General features: G+C 44.5%; 1 long non-coding RNA gene across 1 annotated transcript in view; it reads left to right on the top strand.

Annotated features, from left to right (window-relative positions):
• Positions 1 to 773: 773 nt before the first annotated feature.
• The window catches only part of LOC147582732 (uncharacterized), a 94286-nt gene continuing 79936 nt past the window's right edge, over positions 774 to 15123 (top strand). Inside the window, exon 1 of the long non-coding RNA XR_015249464.1 lies at positions 774 to 1292. This is a non-coding gene — a long non-coding RNA (uncharacterized LOC147582732). The remainder of the gene's footprint in view (positions 1293 to 15123) is intronic.

Raw genomic sequence — 15123 nt, 5'->3', positions numbered from 1 at the left:
GTGTGCTCATATAAGAGCTATTTTGTTATCAATGAGTGATAACAGAAAATTACTGGAAATTTGTAATTGGTGCCTGAGTCAAATCTATAGCAAAGGTTCCTTGGAAACGTACACTTTAGTGTAAATACCTTGGCCTGAGCTTTAGTTTTCCATTAAAAACTAAACTTCAGTGGTCTGCATTCCAGCTCAGTTTATGGGTGCCAGTTCAAGAATCTGTTCCCCGTTCATGGCAATCAGTAGACATTCCATAACGGCTTGCTGGATACAAGAGAATCCATGGAACGTTTAATTAACTCTAACATTGTTAGGTTCCAGTATCTACTTGTGTGTGTGTGTGTGTGGGGGGGGGGGGGGGTCCAAGTTCTAATATCCAATATCTGTGCATTCAAAACTGTTAATATTACCACTTCTGACTTGTGTTGTATCTTATTGCCATTGCAGTAATATTCTTTGAAGTTTAAAGTCCACTCAGTAAAAAAAAAAAAAAAAAAAGGGCGCCTGCGTGGCTCGGTCAGTTAAGCGTCCGACTTCGGCTCAGGTCATGATCTCATGATTCATGAGTTTGAGCCCCACGTCAGGCTCTGTGCTGACAGCTCAGAGCCTGGAGCCTGCTTCGGATTCTGTGTCTCCTTCTCTCTCTGCCCCTCCCCTGCTCATGGTCTCTCAATAATAAATAAACGTTAAAAAAAAAAATAAAGTCCACTCAGTAAACTTCCCAGATTTCTGGTATGTGAGATTTCCATATTAAAAAAAAAAAGTGTCATGTTTTTGAGAGAGAGAGAGCATGAGCAGGGAGGGGCAGGCAGAGAGGGAGAGTGAGAATTCCAAGCTGGCTCTGCACTGTTCGTGCAAAGCCCAATGCGGGGCTTAAATCCATGAACCATGAGATCATGACCTGAGCCAAAAATCAATAGTCAGATGCTTAAGTGACTGAGCCATCCGGGTGTCCCATATTTTTAACCCCATTTTTCTTTTTATCCCTTATAGTTATCTCTGTTTGGTAATCCTGCATTTGATGTTAAGATACCCTCCCTGGTATTCCTCCCTTGGACAGACATTATTTGGCCAGATAATGAGAAGATTTCTCACTTAAGTCCCGAGACATTATCGTATTAGCAAATCAAGGTCTGGGGAGTAAATTAATTCAGTCTAATCAGAGACAACTGTTTCTCAAGGGAGAGACCCAGACTCCCCAACACATCAGGAGATCCGGTGAAGAAGTGGCAGGAGCCAGTGGGACGTCAGAAAACCCTGAGGCTCCCACCATCCCTTCGGAGATGATTCTGCCATCTGTAAGTGAAGGGGTGCCCATCTACTCTCCTCTCTTCTTCAAACACAGACACTAAGGATGGTTCTCCCCACTCTGCTTCCATTTCAATGCATCAGTATCTTTGAAGCAAGGCTGATTATTCCAATTATTCACAGTACTATCTCCTTCACCGGGTGCATATTGAGGGGAGGAAGCATGTTTTCTCTCCATCAGTGTCTCAATCCTAGCCAATGACCAGGAACTCAGTTTATTTAAAAAAAAAAAAAAAGTTTGTAGAAAGAGTACATGACTTTATGTCAGAAGTCTCACAAAATATCCCCATGAATTTCATCTCCTTGGCCATGATTTGGTTATATGTCCATCACTGAGCCAATCAGTGATAAAGAAAAAAAAAAAAAAAAACTTAATGATGTAAGCCAATCTAGGCCCATATCTACGGTTGAGGATGGGGCCCATCCCTATCTAATGACAAAGGTGAGAATGGAAAAGAGGCTAATTCCCCAAAGTAAAATCAACACACTGTAGGTAGTGAGAGCAAACTGGATGATGAGGAGGCGAATAGCAACTATGTAATCCGGTGGGTTACAAGAGAAGTGTGGTGCTAATAGACTCACTCAGATATGCATGCTCCTGGAACATCTGATTTTGCTGCCAGATGAACTCTGCATGCTCCAAACTGCTATCATCTGACCTCCGTCGTCCCCTGTTTTGCAAAACTTAGTTTTATGTAGGTAAGCATTTCCCATAAATTACAGTTTCTAAACAAGTTTACATCGGTTATTATAATGTGCAAGAGGCTGTGCTTACTTAGCTTGTCTCTGGTCTGCATGTGGCCTGGTGTTCCATCTTTGCGGATGAGTGCAGGCCCCTGTTCTGTATGATCTCCTCCTCCTCAGCCTGTTTCTTGCTCTGGTCCGTTCCTGGCCCTTGTCCTCTTGCGTGACCATCCCCTAAACACCAGTGCCCCACTGTTAAGGATTCACATCAAGACCTTGGGATGTAGTCCCAAATTTATCTGTGACTATCTCTGACTCCTTGCCTCAATATAATAGGAAGTCTTTCTATCAACCTTATTAGGGTGCCATAAGATACAGAAATGGTATTTAAGATTCTAATTTGTTAATCATATGAAGTTAAACTGATCCCTGTGGAATTTAAATATTAAGAATTCTTCTTTTTTATTTGTTTATTTCAAGAGGGGCAATAGGGCGAGGGGCAGAGAGAGAGAATCCCAAGCGGGCTCTGTGCTGTCCACAGAGCCTGACATGGGGCTCGATCTCACGAACTGTGAGATCATGATCTGAGCCGCTTAACCAACTGAGCCAGCCAGGTACCCCAAGAACTCTTTAAATGCAAATCTTACTGTTTGTAATCTAACATCAGTATATCCCCAGAGTTCATGGTACATATCAAGGGTATTGAAAGTAGGAGTGTTACCATTGGCAATAGCACAATAGGAAGGCAGGATAAGAAGTGAAGAATCTGGGGCGCCTGGGTGGCGCAGTCGGTTAAGCGTCCGACTTCAGCCAGGTCACTATCTCGCGGTCCGTGAGTTCGAGCCCCGCGTCGGGCTCTGGGCTGATGGCTCGGAGCCTGGAGCCTGTTTCCGATTCTGTGTCTCCCTCTCTCTCTGCCCCTCCCCCGTTCATGCTCTGTCTCTCTCTGTCCCAAAAATAAATAAAAACGTTGAAAAAAAAATTAAAAAAAAAAAAAAAAGAAGTGAAGAATCTGACAAAGTTTGGGGGATTTCCTTGGAAGACGACAAAGGAGCAATTTAAAAATTCAGTCTGTCAGCTCAATGTGATCAATCTTTTGAGACTGTATTATAAAGTCAAGGTGGTAATGGCATGGGGTGAGTCTGCTGATCAGGATAGAGATTGTATTGGCGAGGATTCCCAAGAGGCTTTGAAGAAGGATATGTGGAGGCCATATTTGCAGTCTTTGAGTCTGATTCTTTGGGCATGAAGCCTTGGTAAACATACGCTTCATGGGAACTTAGGGGGATCATTTACCCTTAGGAATAAAGCGTCTATGGACAAAACCCTGTTTCTCAGGGTAAGATGTGGTTTTGAACATCCTGGAAAAATACACCTACACCTGATTCATTGGAGCAACCCCGGCCAGGATAGGGTTTCAGCTTGGCTTGAGCTGGCAGCCCAGATGTTCCCTCAGAACGCAGCTTATCCCCGTGGCTCTAGGGGGGTCACTCACCATGCCCCATGATCCCAACAAAACCTTCTTTGTGAAGTGGGAAGGGAGGGTCAGGTTGCGTTCCCAGCCCAGCTGCCAATCCCTCCCAGTTTGGGACTCTTTCTATCCTCCCCGGGGCTCCATCAAAAGTTTAGCAGAAACATTTGACTCTAGGCATCGGCTGTGTCAGAAGCCTGACAGCTTGTTTATATATATATTTTGTTACACTTCAGCACGGGTATGGTTTTAGGGGAGAAAAAAGAAATAAAATGAAAAGTCTAGAAGTTGGCTTTACTTTGTGGTTCTTTCTGTATTTTTGTTTCAGTCCTAGCCAATGCATAGCCATCAGGCAACTTTCTTATATTCTCCCAAGAGTGACTTACGTGAGTAGCCCATAGAGAAGATTAGAGGGCACAGGGAGGGACCTTGGTACTCAGAGAAAGTTCTTCCTCCAAGCTTTACCTCAGATCCTGACTCAAGAAGTGTAAGAGGGAATATTTGCAGCGTCTTTACCTCCCTTTGATGGTTGATTAAAATAGAGAGAACCTGATGTGAACCGGGCTGTAGTAATAAACTACAAAGTCACAACAATAAAAGTGGCACTATCTGTCCCTCTCTGCCCGATCTCTGTCTCTTGGGTCACTTAAACCTCAGGGAGTGTATCAGTTAGATATTGCAGCGTAACAAACTACTCAGAAATTCAGTGGCTTAAAACTAGCATTATCATTCACCAGTCTCTGGGTGAGCAGGTCGTTCTGGTTTCCTCTGTGCTCACTTGATATATCAGTGGTCAGCTATGTGTCAGGTAGGCAGCTGTGCTCATCCTGGCTGCACTGTTACATGCATTGGGGAGTTCAGCTAGCTGCAGTTGGTCCAGAAGGGCTTTGGGTAGGGCAGCTGGGCTTTTCTCGGGCTTACTCCTCCTCCAGCAGCGTAGTCCAGGCTTCTTCACAAAGTGGTAGCGTTTTTGAGAGCATGTGGAAGAAGAGTGTCCGACCTCTCGAGGATTCGGCTCAGATATAGCATACTGTCGTGGCATTTTCTTTTCTTTTCTTTTTTTAAGTTTATTTACGTTGAGAGAGAGAGAGAGAGCGACAGAGAGCACAAGAGTGCACAAGTGTGGGGAGGGGAGGAGACAAAGAAAGGGAGAGAAAGAATCCCAAGCAGGCTCCACACTGTCAGCACAGAGCCCCATGCAGGGCTTGAACTCATGAACCGTGAGATCGTGACCCAAGCTGAAATCAAGAGCTGGATGCTTAACCAACTGAGCCACCCAGGTGCCCCATTTCCAGCGTTTTCTATTGGTCAAAGATTAACACAAAACCAAGCCCATAGTCTTCTAGGAAACCACATCCTAAGGGCACGAGATAGGGGAACATGAAAAAATTATGGTCACAATGCTGCCTGACCTTGGAAAGTTGGCAGTGACTCCACTTTAGAAGAATCTTAATTTCTACTTCCTGCCTGTCGTGGACTGAATGTTTGTATCTTCCCCAAATTTATGTATTGAACCCCTATGCCCCAAAGTGGCAAATTAGGAGGTGGGGCCTTTGGGAGATATTTACAATTAGATGGGGTACTGAAGATAGTGAAGCCCTCACGAATGGGACTGATGTCCTTATATGAGTCACGAGAGAGCCTGCTTCCCCTCTCTCTTCTCCGCCACGTGAGGATACAAGACGTTGGCAGTGTAGGCCCAGAAGCAGGCCCTCACCAGAACTCGATGTGCTGGCGCCTCAATCTTGAATTTGCAGCCTCCAGAACTGCAAGAAGTAAATTTCCGTTATTAGTGAGCCACCCAATCTATATGGTGCTTTGCTATTGCTGCCTGGACGGGATGCGACACTGTCCTGGAATTGAGTAGATAAGTTCAAACTGGAAAGAGAGAGGAGGCCCAGCTTTGCTAGCTCATAATGTATTTTGGTTCACATTTGGCCTTCTGTGCATTGATTCACTGGTCAGAATCCATTAACAGAAGTGAGTGATTAGGCTTGTCTTAACCTCCACTACTTAGAAAGAAAAATGATCAGAACACCCCTCAGTGGTTCCCCTCTCTCACCTGGATGGTTGCTGACATCCCCACCTCCAGTTTTTCTTGTCTTTGTTCTTGTGGTTGGCTTCCTCCCATGGAGACCATGTAATCCTGTCCTAGAGCTCCTTCCTTGTCAAAGTTGCCCGTTTACTTATGAACTGTCCCCATTAGACTATAAGCTCTGTGCCAACTGGGACTATATTGGTAGGTTTACCACTGTTTTCCCCAGCAACTAGAAGAGTATCTATGTTGCATGTAGCAAGTTCTCCATAAAAAATTGGCAAATACCAAATGAATGAATACAAGAATGAGTGAGTAATTAATTACAGGTGCTATTGAGTTTGGTTGTCTCACATGCTTCCAATGGGATTGGAAGCTACATGCATGCAAGGTGGGCAGGATTGCCCGTATTAAGGAGTCAAAATTATAGTAATTGTGTTCCCTAGCATGCCTCAAACACACAGGCTACGCAAATCAAAGAGCTCAGAGATCTCTGATGATAGTTTTTAAATAAATAATCAGTGCCTATGACCTAATAGAAGGGGGTTGTATTCTAGAATATTTGAGATTAAGGAGGACTCATAAAAGTTTTATTTCAAGTCCAACACTACTTCTCTATGTGGAAGCATAATTCCAAAAATCAGAAGGTACTTGTCACCTTTACCAGAGAGTCAGCCAAGGTTTTAAAATTCTATCTGATCTCTCCTCTGCCCTCTGGGTCCCCCTCTGAGCAGTGGGTTCCCTAGGGCATCAGTGGCTAAATGCTCATCATCCCTTCATTTTCATTCCAAAAGGAGGAGATCATGGGTTTTTCTAGATCATTCATACAATCTTCATTCAGGGATCTGTTTGGACACTCAAGTCTCTTGTGTCCTACTTCATCTATTCAATACTCTCTTAACTTAAGTGAATTCTATATGGGAAGTGAGGAAGGTAGGGAGACCCAGAGTGGGGCAGAACTCTGCCTGGTGTTTAGGAGGGCAATCTATGCCAGGCCAGCTTTTGTTTCCAGAGCTTTAGTCTATATCTGGTTCATCAGAGCCTGGCTCTGTGAGGCAGATATGCCAGAGCACCAGTTCTCAAACTTCAGGATGAGTAAGAGTAACCAAGGGACATTTAAAATCTGTAATTCCTGTGCCCTCATTCCAGAAGTTCTGTTTCAGGAGACCTTGAATAAAGCTGGTGATTGGCATTTAACCAAGGCTTTTCTGATGCTCTGACCCTGTGTTGAAAAATACCGGTAAAAGGAATTCAACCAGAGTATTACTTAGTCAGTTGAAAAAAAAAAAAATCTTTTACGGTATAATGTTATTTCCATGTAAATTTGATTGAGATAAGCAGTCAGGGGGGTAAATTTCGGTTTTCCATAAGCTTTTAGTTTGTAACCCTGATGTTATAAATTCCTAAATTTTCATTCATTCGGAAAGTGAACAAACTAAAAATGTAGGACATTTGACATATTTGATGTTTCCCATATTTTTTTTTATTTAAAGTAAGTTATGATGGCTTTATTCACTACTTACCTTAGTTTGATCAATGTTTCAACATTTTCTGAACATACAGCGTTGTTTCTCACACTCTTCTGGCCAGGGGATCCAGGGAGAGTCAGAGAAAACGTTTGCCGTAATGGCGATGCTGTCACGGGAACTATATACTCATAGGCGGCATCGGCAAAAGTGTGCAATTTGGGCTGGACCTCTGGCCTTGGCAACTATTCAGTGATGGTGTCAGCTGTGAGTGTCTCAGGAGGACGTCTCATGAGCATGTCCTTGGGAAGAAATCGGGTACAGCCAAGTGGGCCACTAGGAGTTTTTCTTTTGCAGACAGATCTGGTGACTTTTCTGGAAGAGAGTGAAAGCTTTACATTTTGGCTCCCATGTCAAATAACGTCACATAAAAGAGGCAAAAGTTACCAGAGAGTGAAGGAGAGTCCAGGTGGATGGAGCCTCATTTTGCTGGGGGACAGATCTGAGATGTCCAGGGTCAGTGCTAAATTCGTGGTTCACTAATAAAGGGGGAGGACACTTATAAGATGTCCTTGCCAGCCTCACCCCTGCCCACTGCCGGTATGTATGTTGGCCAACAAAGATTTGTAGGGAAGGGAGGGTAAAATGGAAGAAATGTGAAAAAGTTTCCTGAAAGGAGGCAATCTGCAGTACAGTTGAGAAGAACAAAGGCTCTGTACTCAGGTGGCCTGGCTTCGTGTCTACAAATGAGCTGTGTGGCCCTGGGCAAGTCTTTTAAGGCTGACATGCTTCTGTTCCAGAACCTGTCAAGTGAGTGGATAGTGTTGTTGGTCCCAGACAAGATCTGATATCAGAGTGCTCAGCATAGAGTGAACATGCGATACATACGAGCTATTTTTATTAGCAGCGTTAATGGTGCTATGTTATTAATAACCTGCTATTCATATTATGATATTAATGTAGTAGAACGTTAATAATAGCACTAAAGGTGATATGTACATAGGGTATCCTGGAGAGGAGTCCTTGAAACCGAAACATCACTATCTTGCCAGACTCAGCCTGAGCAGCTAGAGGAATATTTCTCTGTTTATTTGGGGGGAGGAAAGATGTCCATATGTAGAGCACCAAACCTTGCTCCTTCTGACCAGGGGGGGTTAGTAGAGCTCTTCAGAACTGCCTACCTCCCATTCAACAACACCGGCATCGTCTTTAACCAACAGCAACACCTGCCACTCCAGCAGGAAAGATGTTCTTCACCTCCAAGTGTCTGGTCCAGATTGGTCCAGAAAGCATCCTGGTTGGGATTCTTTGGAATTTGTAGAATAAGATGTGTTTTTCCGCCCCCCTCCAGTTGTCCTTATGATTATTATATAGGGTGTCATAAAAGGGAGAGGGCAGGAGATGATTTTAAATGTTTCAAACTTTTTTAAAATCAGCAATTTCCAGAGCTGGCAACATTTTTGTGAGGTTGACCCATTCTTAGGGTGATGTTGTTTTGAAAATAAATGTAAGTGTTTCTGGAAAACAACCTGACAATATGTAACAGAAGCCACAAAATATAAGCGTTCCTTTATTCAGTCATTCTTAGTGGAATTTATCCTGAGGAGATAATCCACCACAACCAATGCTTGGATTCACAAGGAACATGTGCGTGCTAGACACAACCTAAAAATTTGACAATAAGAGAATGGTTAAATCGGTGTCGGAATTTCCAGTCCTTGTATGTATTGATTAAAAAATGGTCACTCAGAAGTCTTTGGTAAACACGAAAAATGTCAACTCTGAAGTTGAATGAAAGAAAAAGGTAATAAAAAACAGAACAGAAATATTATTTATTTATTTATTTATTTATTTATTTATTTATTAAAAAAAATTGTTTTTTAATGTTTATTTATTTTTGAGAGAGAGAGAAAGCATGCGCAAGCAAGTGGGGGACGGCAGAGAGAGAGGGAGACACAGACTCTGAAGCAGGCTCCAGGCTCTGAGCCATCAGCACAGACCCCTCTGAGGGACTCGAACTCATGAGCAGCGAGATCATGACCTGAGCCCAAGTCAGATGCTTAATTGACTGAGCCACCCAGGTGCCCCACAAATTTTTATTTTTAATTATAAAAATTATAATGATAAAATTATAACTTTATATAATTATAAAATGATAATTAAAAGTTTTATCATTTAAAGTATCTTTACCTATGTAACTCAATGGAAAACACGGATACCCAATCATTATGCTAGGACAGTGATTATGTAGTTTTCTATTTTTAAAATAATTCCTCTTTAACACTGAATCAACCTTCTTTTTTGACATTAAGGGTAGCAACAGATTTTGGAAAACTAAGCTGACCATTATTTGAGTTCACCATTGCTTATGTTCACAAATGTGTGTTCACCAAGATTACGTTCACATGGCTTCCACAAAAGAAGTAACAGTTCTGTGAAGAGAGCTCAGTCTCTAATTTTCTGTTTTTCTTTCCTTCCCTCTCCCCAACACCTCCCCCCCACACCCCGCCACCCGTAATTCAGTCCCACGTCCCTTCTCTTTATGGACAGGGTCCCAGGCCAGTCCTGTGTCCTCTCCGTTGAGGCCATGCAAAATTGTCAACTCACCAATGGCCGGAGGAGTAATACGAAGCCCCACTGGAGGCAAATCTCAGTGAAATCATGAGGGGACCACAATTGTGTTGGGGTGTGTGTGTGTGTGGGGGGGGTGCATCTTCTCTTTTTCAAATAAGAAATGTTCCAGTCTCTCCACTCCATTTTTTCTAGAGTAACATTAGGCGCTGGGTTTGCACGACTTGGAACCTGCAAATAGATTCTGCTCTGACATCTGCAAGGCCTCGGGGAGTCTGCCTCCTGGGAGTGGGACAGGGAGCCTTCCCATATGTGGATGTGTCTGCTTTATTGATTCACGTCTGCGTCTGTGTGTTGTTTTGTTTTATGCTTGGCTTAAGAGCTTCTTGTCCTTGGGGATCCAGGCCCCACCCCAGATGGCTTACACGGGGTTGAGTCCTAGGGGTGGGAATCCAGAAGTCTCCATTCCATCTTTTTGGTGTAGGATCATAATCTGCAGTGAGGCATTCCCTTCTCTGCCTACCAGGGAGTGGGAATCTTGCTGTGTTTTTGCTCATGCTTTGCGGCATCCAAGAATGCCAAGGATTGCAAAGGGAACAAAATGACATAATGAGGGGCTTTCTCATCGTTATAGATTCCTCTGAATGTTAGGATCCACTTAACTTGCCATAATGTATGTTTTCTCTATAGTGTAAAGAGAGTGAGTGGCTGTGGCCTGCCAGCCGAGAGGGAAGCAGGGCTAGTACAGGAATGAAATGAGAGAAGAATGCTCAGCAGAGCGACTTCGAGACCGGTGCCTTCTTGGGAAGACAGAACAATAGAAAATAACTCTGGAGAGAAAAGGGTGCGGATGAGTTGAAGTCACTAGCTATGTGTTTCCGGGCACCGTGGCCTCCGGGAAACCCAGCTCCTGCCCTGCGGCTGGGCCGGCTGGTGCTGATGGAGTTAATGCTGTTTCTGCTCCGATGGAAGCCGAGGGAGGCAGCTGGTGGGTGCTGGGCTTGGCACAGGGCAGCAGGCCCCGCCGTCCCCTCCTCCTCTGGGGCTGCTGGATCACTGCATTGCTGAGCAGCTGTTCTGCTCCGGCTGCCAGACAACCTTTGGAAGCACACTTCCAGAAGTAGCAGGGGTTTCGGCTCAGGCCTGTGAAAGGCGAGTTCAGGAAGACTTTGGAATCGCACCTCCCATGGGAGACGCAAAAGCAGTATTTCAAGAAGCCTCTGTCCCAGGCTCCTGGGCCTCTTTGTCACGGAGCACTTAGGTTGCTGGCCCCAGAAGGAGAAGTGAGTGAGGCACTTTCTAGGCGCCCATCAGCGCTCACTGCTTGCCATCAGCTCCGAATAGAATGGGTTTACAGAAGCAGGAAACTTAGCAACAAGCCTTACAGGCTGGTCCCAGCACAGCAGAGAGGCTCGAGAGTGACCGATGGGATTCTCTGGACTTCCTCTCTGGGCAGTGATCAGGATCAGACCGACCAGTCCTGTGCCTGGGCCAGCAGAGAAGATATGAGAACAGACTCCGAGCCAGGCCACTTAATTTGAATTTGGGCTTTGCCATCTGCTGGCCGTGTGACCCTAAGAAAGTTCTTAATCTCTCCGGCTCTCAGTTTCTCCATCCATAAAGCAGCGATAAAAGTCACATCTATTGATTAAGCACATGATATACCTTAACTCGTTTAGACTGGAATTAGCCTATACGTGCTTATTAAAATAAAAATCACCTTGTCCGCACGGGCAAATCAGATGAGTCTCTCTGTAGAGCAAAGAAGGGCTGAGCCTGCCTCTCTTGGGCTGCCTGTACGTTCTGAACTGGCAAGAGACAGAGCCAGCATGGTGGGCGAGTTGCCACAGTACAACGGGAGCCAGATCGGCAAGAGCCAGCCATGCCCATGCGTGTTATCTTCCCGGTTCCACGTTCCGTGGTACCACCTCGGTAACTTGAGATCAGCCATGCTGGGGGTACTGACACCATTGACATCGGCAAATGCTGCAGTCGTTGTTCTTGTTTTGTGCTAAAGAGCCAGCTGTTAAACATTTCCCAGCATACCGCTGTCTTCATAGCACATCTTTCAAAACGCCCAGAGTATCTGTCTCAGCAGATTTCAGTCCAGTCAGGCCCAGATCTACCCAAGCAACCCTAGCAGAAGAAAAGGAATCCTAAGCTCATACTAGAATTAAAGGTCACATTTCTTGAGCACCTTTTATCAGCCAGGCAGTGTGTAAGGGCTTTGTCTGCATTCGATTATTTAATGATCACAGCAAACTCAGTGGCATTTTCCATTTCACAAGGGAGGGAAATGAGACCCAGGTTGGGTACGTAACTTACTGAAGGGAGTGACAGAGTGTGCCACATGGCAGAATGGCCCCTTACTATGACTCAGTGGGTCAGCAAATGTAAATTTATTACCCACCTGAAATTTCATGAGCCCATGGCATCCAAGGACGCCATATTGAACACACTCCTTTGTGGCTTATAATGGAATTAAAATTACCTTCTAAGGAAATACTCGGTGTTTCTAAGATCTGTTTTAACTAGGCTAAAAGTTGTTGTTAACATCAGGCGATCATCCAAAATAAATCATAGACTTTTTCTATGTGCAGGGTACTGTCCCGGGAACAGATTAATAAAGAGAAGCCTCCCACTTAGTTTCTCGTCTTACGGAGCTGTCAGACTTCTCAGCGAGAAATTGCTTGAAAGGCCATTCCTATCCCAAGGCAGGTAGTATGCGGAAATCTTTATGTGGGAGAGTTCCCTGGGAGCCAGGGTGAGAAAAGAAACTCTCTGAGGTTCAGATCCTCATCTGCACAGAAGGATCGGAACTGTACCATTTCCTCCTGGCTTTGATGTGAGGGTCAAGTGAGAGTGTAGTTTATAAACTCAGTTCAGTGCCAGGCAAATAGTAAGAGTCTTTATATCATCAAAAGTAACTGGTATTCTGATGGCAGCTCAATAAAGATAAGAGGTCTGCAGAGGCTTCTCCCATCAGAGCAAAGGCGGAAAGGCACTACACCATAGCAAGGGGAAAATAATTTGAAACAGCTTTTTATTGCTTTAGAACCTTGATAATTAAAGAGGAAATAGAGTGTAGTGCTTAGGGGTAAAATATGCTTGAATTCTGGTTTTGCCACTTGTATGACCTTACAGGTTAGGATCTTGACCCCTACAACAGTGGCCAGAGTAGTCTTTTTGAGAAATAAGTCCAATGAAGTCTCTCACGTGATCAAAACTCTCTATAGGTCATCATTTCACGCAGAATAAAAAGGCCCTGGGGAACCTGGGTGCCTCAGCCGGTTAAGCGTCTGACTTTGGCTCAGGTCATGATCTCACGGTTCATGAGTTGGAGCCCTGCATTGGGCTCTGTGCTGACAGCATGGAGCCTGATTGGTATTTTCTTTGTCTCCCTCTCTCTATCTCTACCCCACTCATTCTCTCTCTCTCTCTATAAATAAATAAATAAATAAATAAATAAATAAATAAATAAATCCTTATGACAGCTGCAAGGTCATGTGATCTGGCCCTATTACTTCTCTGGCCTCCTTCCTCTCCTTGTCACTAATTCCACCCACTGGATGGAGCCGCTGATCCTGCCTCAGGGCCTTTGCATTTGCTGTTTCCACTGCCTGGAATGCTTTTCGCCCAGATATCCACGTGGTCCTTTCCTTCACCTCCTTTAAGCCTCTGGTCAGATATTGCCATATCAACGAAGTATCCCCTGATCCCTCTACTTAAAATTACAACCCAGAACCCACCTCCACCCTGACTCTCCAGGTAGATTCCAAGTCCGTAGTACTTCTCACCAGCTAATATCCTAAGTTAACTTACTTGTTAGAGTTCTTTTTTTTTTTTTTTTTTTTTTTATTTCCCCTCTAGAACATAATCTCCATGAGGGCAAAGCAATCTTTATTTCATTTGCTGCTCTACTCTAAATCCTAGAAAGGGGACTGGCACATAGCGACACCCAAATACTTGTGGTATGAACGAATGAATTCCTTAACCTCTGTAAATCCCAAAGTCGTCTTCTTTAAAAGTATTACTAGCAATTTACAGGATTATCAGGAGGGTTAAGTGAGATGATCGTGTTAGCAAAGTTTTGCCACGTGATAAAACACTTCAAGAACTTATTACCATTAATCTCATTTGGTCATACCAGTTTGGGTACAATCTTTGTTTGTAGAGTAGCTCATCTCTTAGTCGAGGATTATTTTAATGAGTCAGTATTGGTTACATGATCAATTACATGACCATCTATGATCAGGAAGCAAACTTCAGGCAGACCACAGGGCTCTCAGGAATCAAGGAATGAAGCTACTCCTTTTTATCTCTTGGGTGCAGGAAGATGCCTTTGGCATGTGCCCGTCCTTTCACTTTTGGGGGAAGGTTCACAGCTCCCCCTTCTCCAGGAATTTGGGGGTGTATGTGGCTGTGTATAACCTGGTTGTCAACTTTCGCCCTAACTGTATATCCCCCATTATTGGCCCAGTCCATGAGTCACTTCTGAATTCCAGGAGAGAGCGTGTGGTTGCCTTTGGTGGCCCGGTTGTCCATCACGGTCTCATTGGGGCAGAGCTGCTCATATAGAAGCTTCCATTTAAGGGGACTAGGGCTTGGAGGCATGGACGGCCATGACTGTCCTGGCTATCAGGATGGCAGTACAGCACAATGCTCAGGGGCCCAGACCAGGTTTAAGTGTTGGTGATGCCACTGATCTCAGGTCACTTGACTCTTTGTACTTCAATTCCCTCATTTGTAACATTGGATAATGATTATAATAACCATAACCTTCTAGGCTACTTGTAAAGCTAAGTGAGCTGGTGTTTCATTAAGTGATTTAGCATATAGACAGATGTATAGAAGTACATGATTTTTAGAAGCCCTGTCTAAGAAGCCAGTGAATATTTCCAAAGCAGCTGATCACATGCTGCAGGAAATCAGCATATATAAGAATCTATATAATCTGCATGCCTTCTCTCCCTCTGTGCTCTCTTCACATCACTTCTGATGAGCTTACACCCGAGTATTTGCCTGGAGAATCCAGGGAGCAAGGCCCCTGATCCCTGCTGGCCTGAGAGATTAATATGTCTCTCGATACCTCCCGATCTTACGGGAAAGTTCAGGCCTCTGAGTTGAACTGTGTGCATTTCTTGGGAACTGCATGCTGGAATATCTCTCCCATCAATATCCCTCACAGATTAAGTACTTCTTTTCCTTTTCTTCAGTCAGCTCAGCCCCATTATCTTTGAATCACTGCTGTGTATCCTAGACCTGTACCTCTCTTTCTGGCCTAAACTTAATCTCTGCCCCTAAAAGCCATCAATTGCTCCAACAGTGCAAGCCCTGCCAGCTGTTCCTGGAACAGTGGTATCCCCAGGCCCCTGAACACCACTATCCAAGAATTCTAATCCTGGAAGGAATCAGGGGAGGTCAGAGACCATGCATCCATCTACCCATCCATCCATGTTTGCCTTTTAGCAGATGGCAGCCAGCCCCTGAGGGTCTTTCTGCTGGCAGAGTCATGTCTGTGACATATGCACCACTCACCAAGTATGTTTCACGGCAGCCGCCATGTTCAACAGGTGGGTGTGGCATCCTTCACC

The sequence above is a fragment of the Puma concolor genome, chromosome A3 (genome assembly GCF_028749965.1).
Source record: "Puma concolor isolate L17-30 chromosome A3, mPumCon1.1.hap2, whole genome shotgun sequence".
Lineage (NCBI taxonomy): Eukaryota > Metazoa > Chordata > Mammalia > Carnivora > Felidae > Puma > Puma concolor.
The sequence above is the reverse complement of the archived record's forward strand: the minus strand, read 5'-3'. Positions and strand labels throughout refer to the sequence as shown.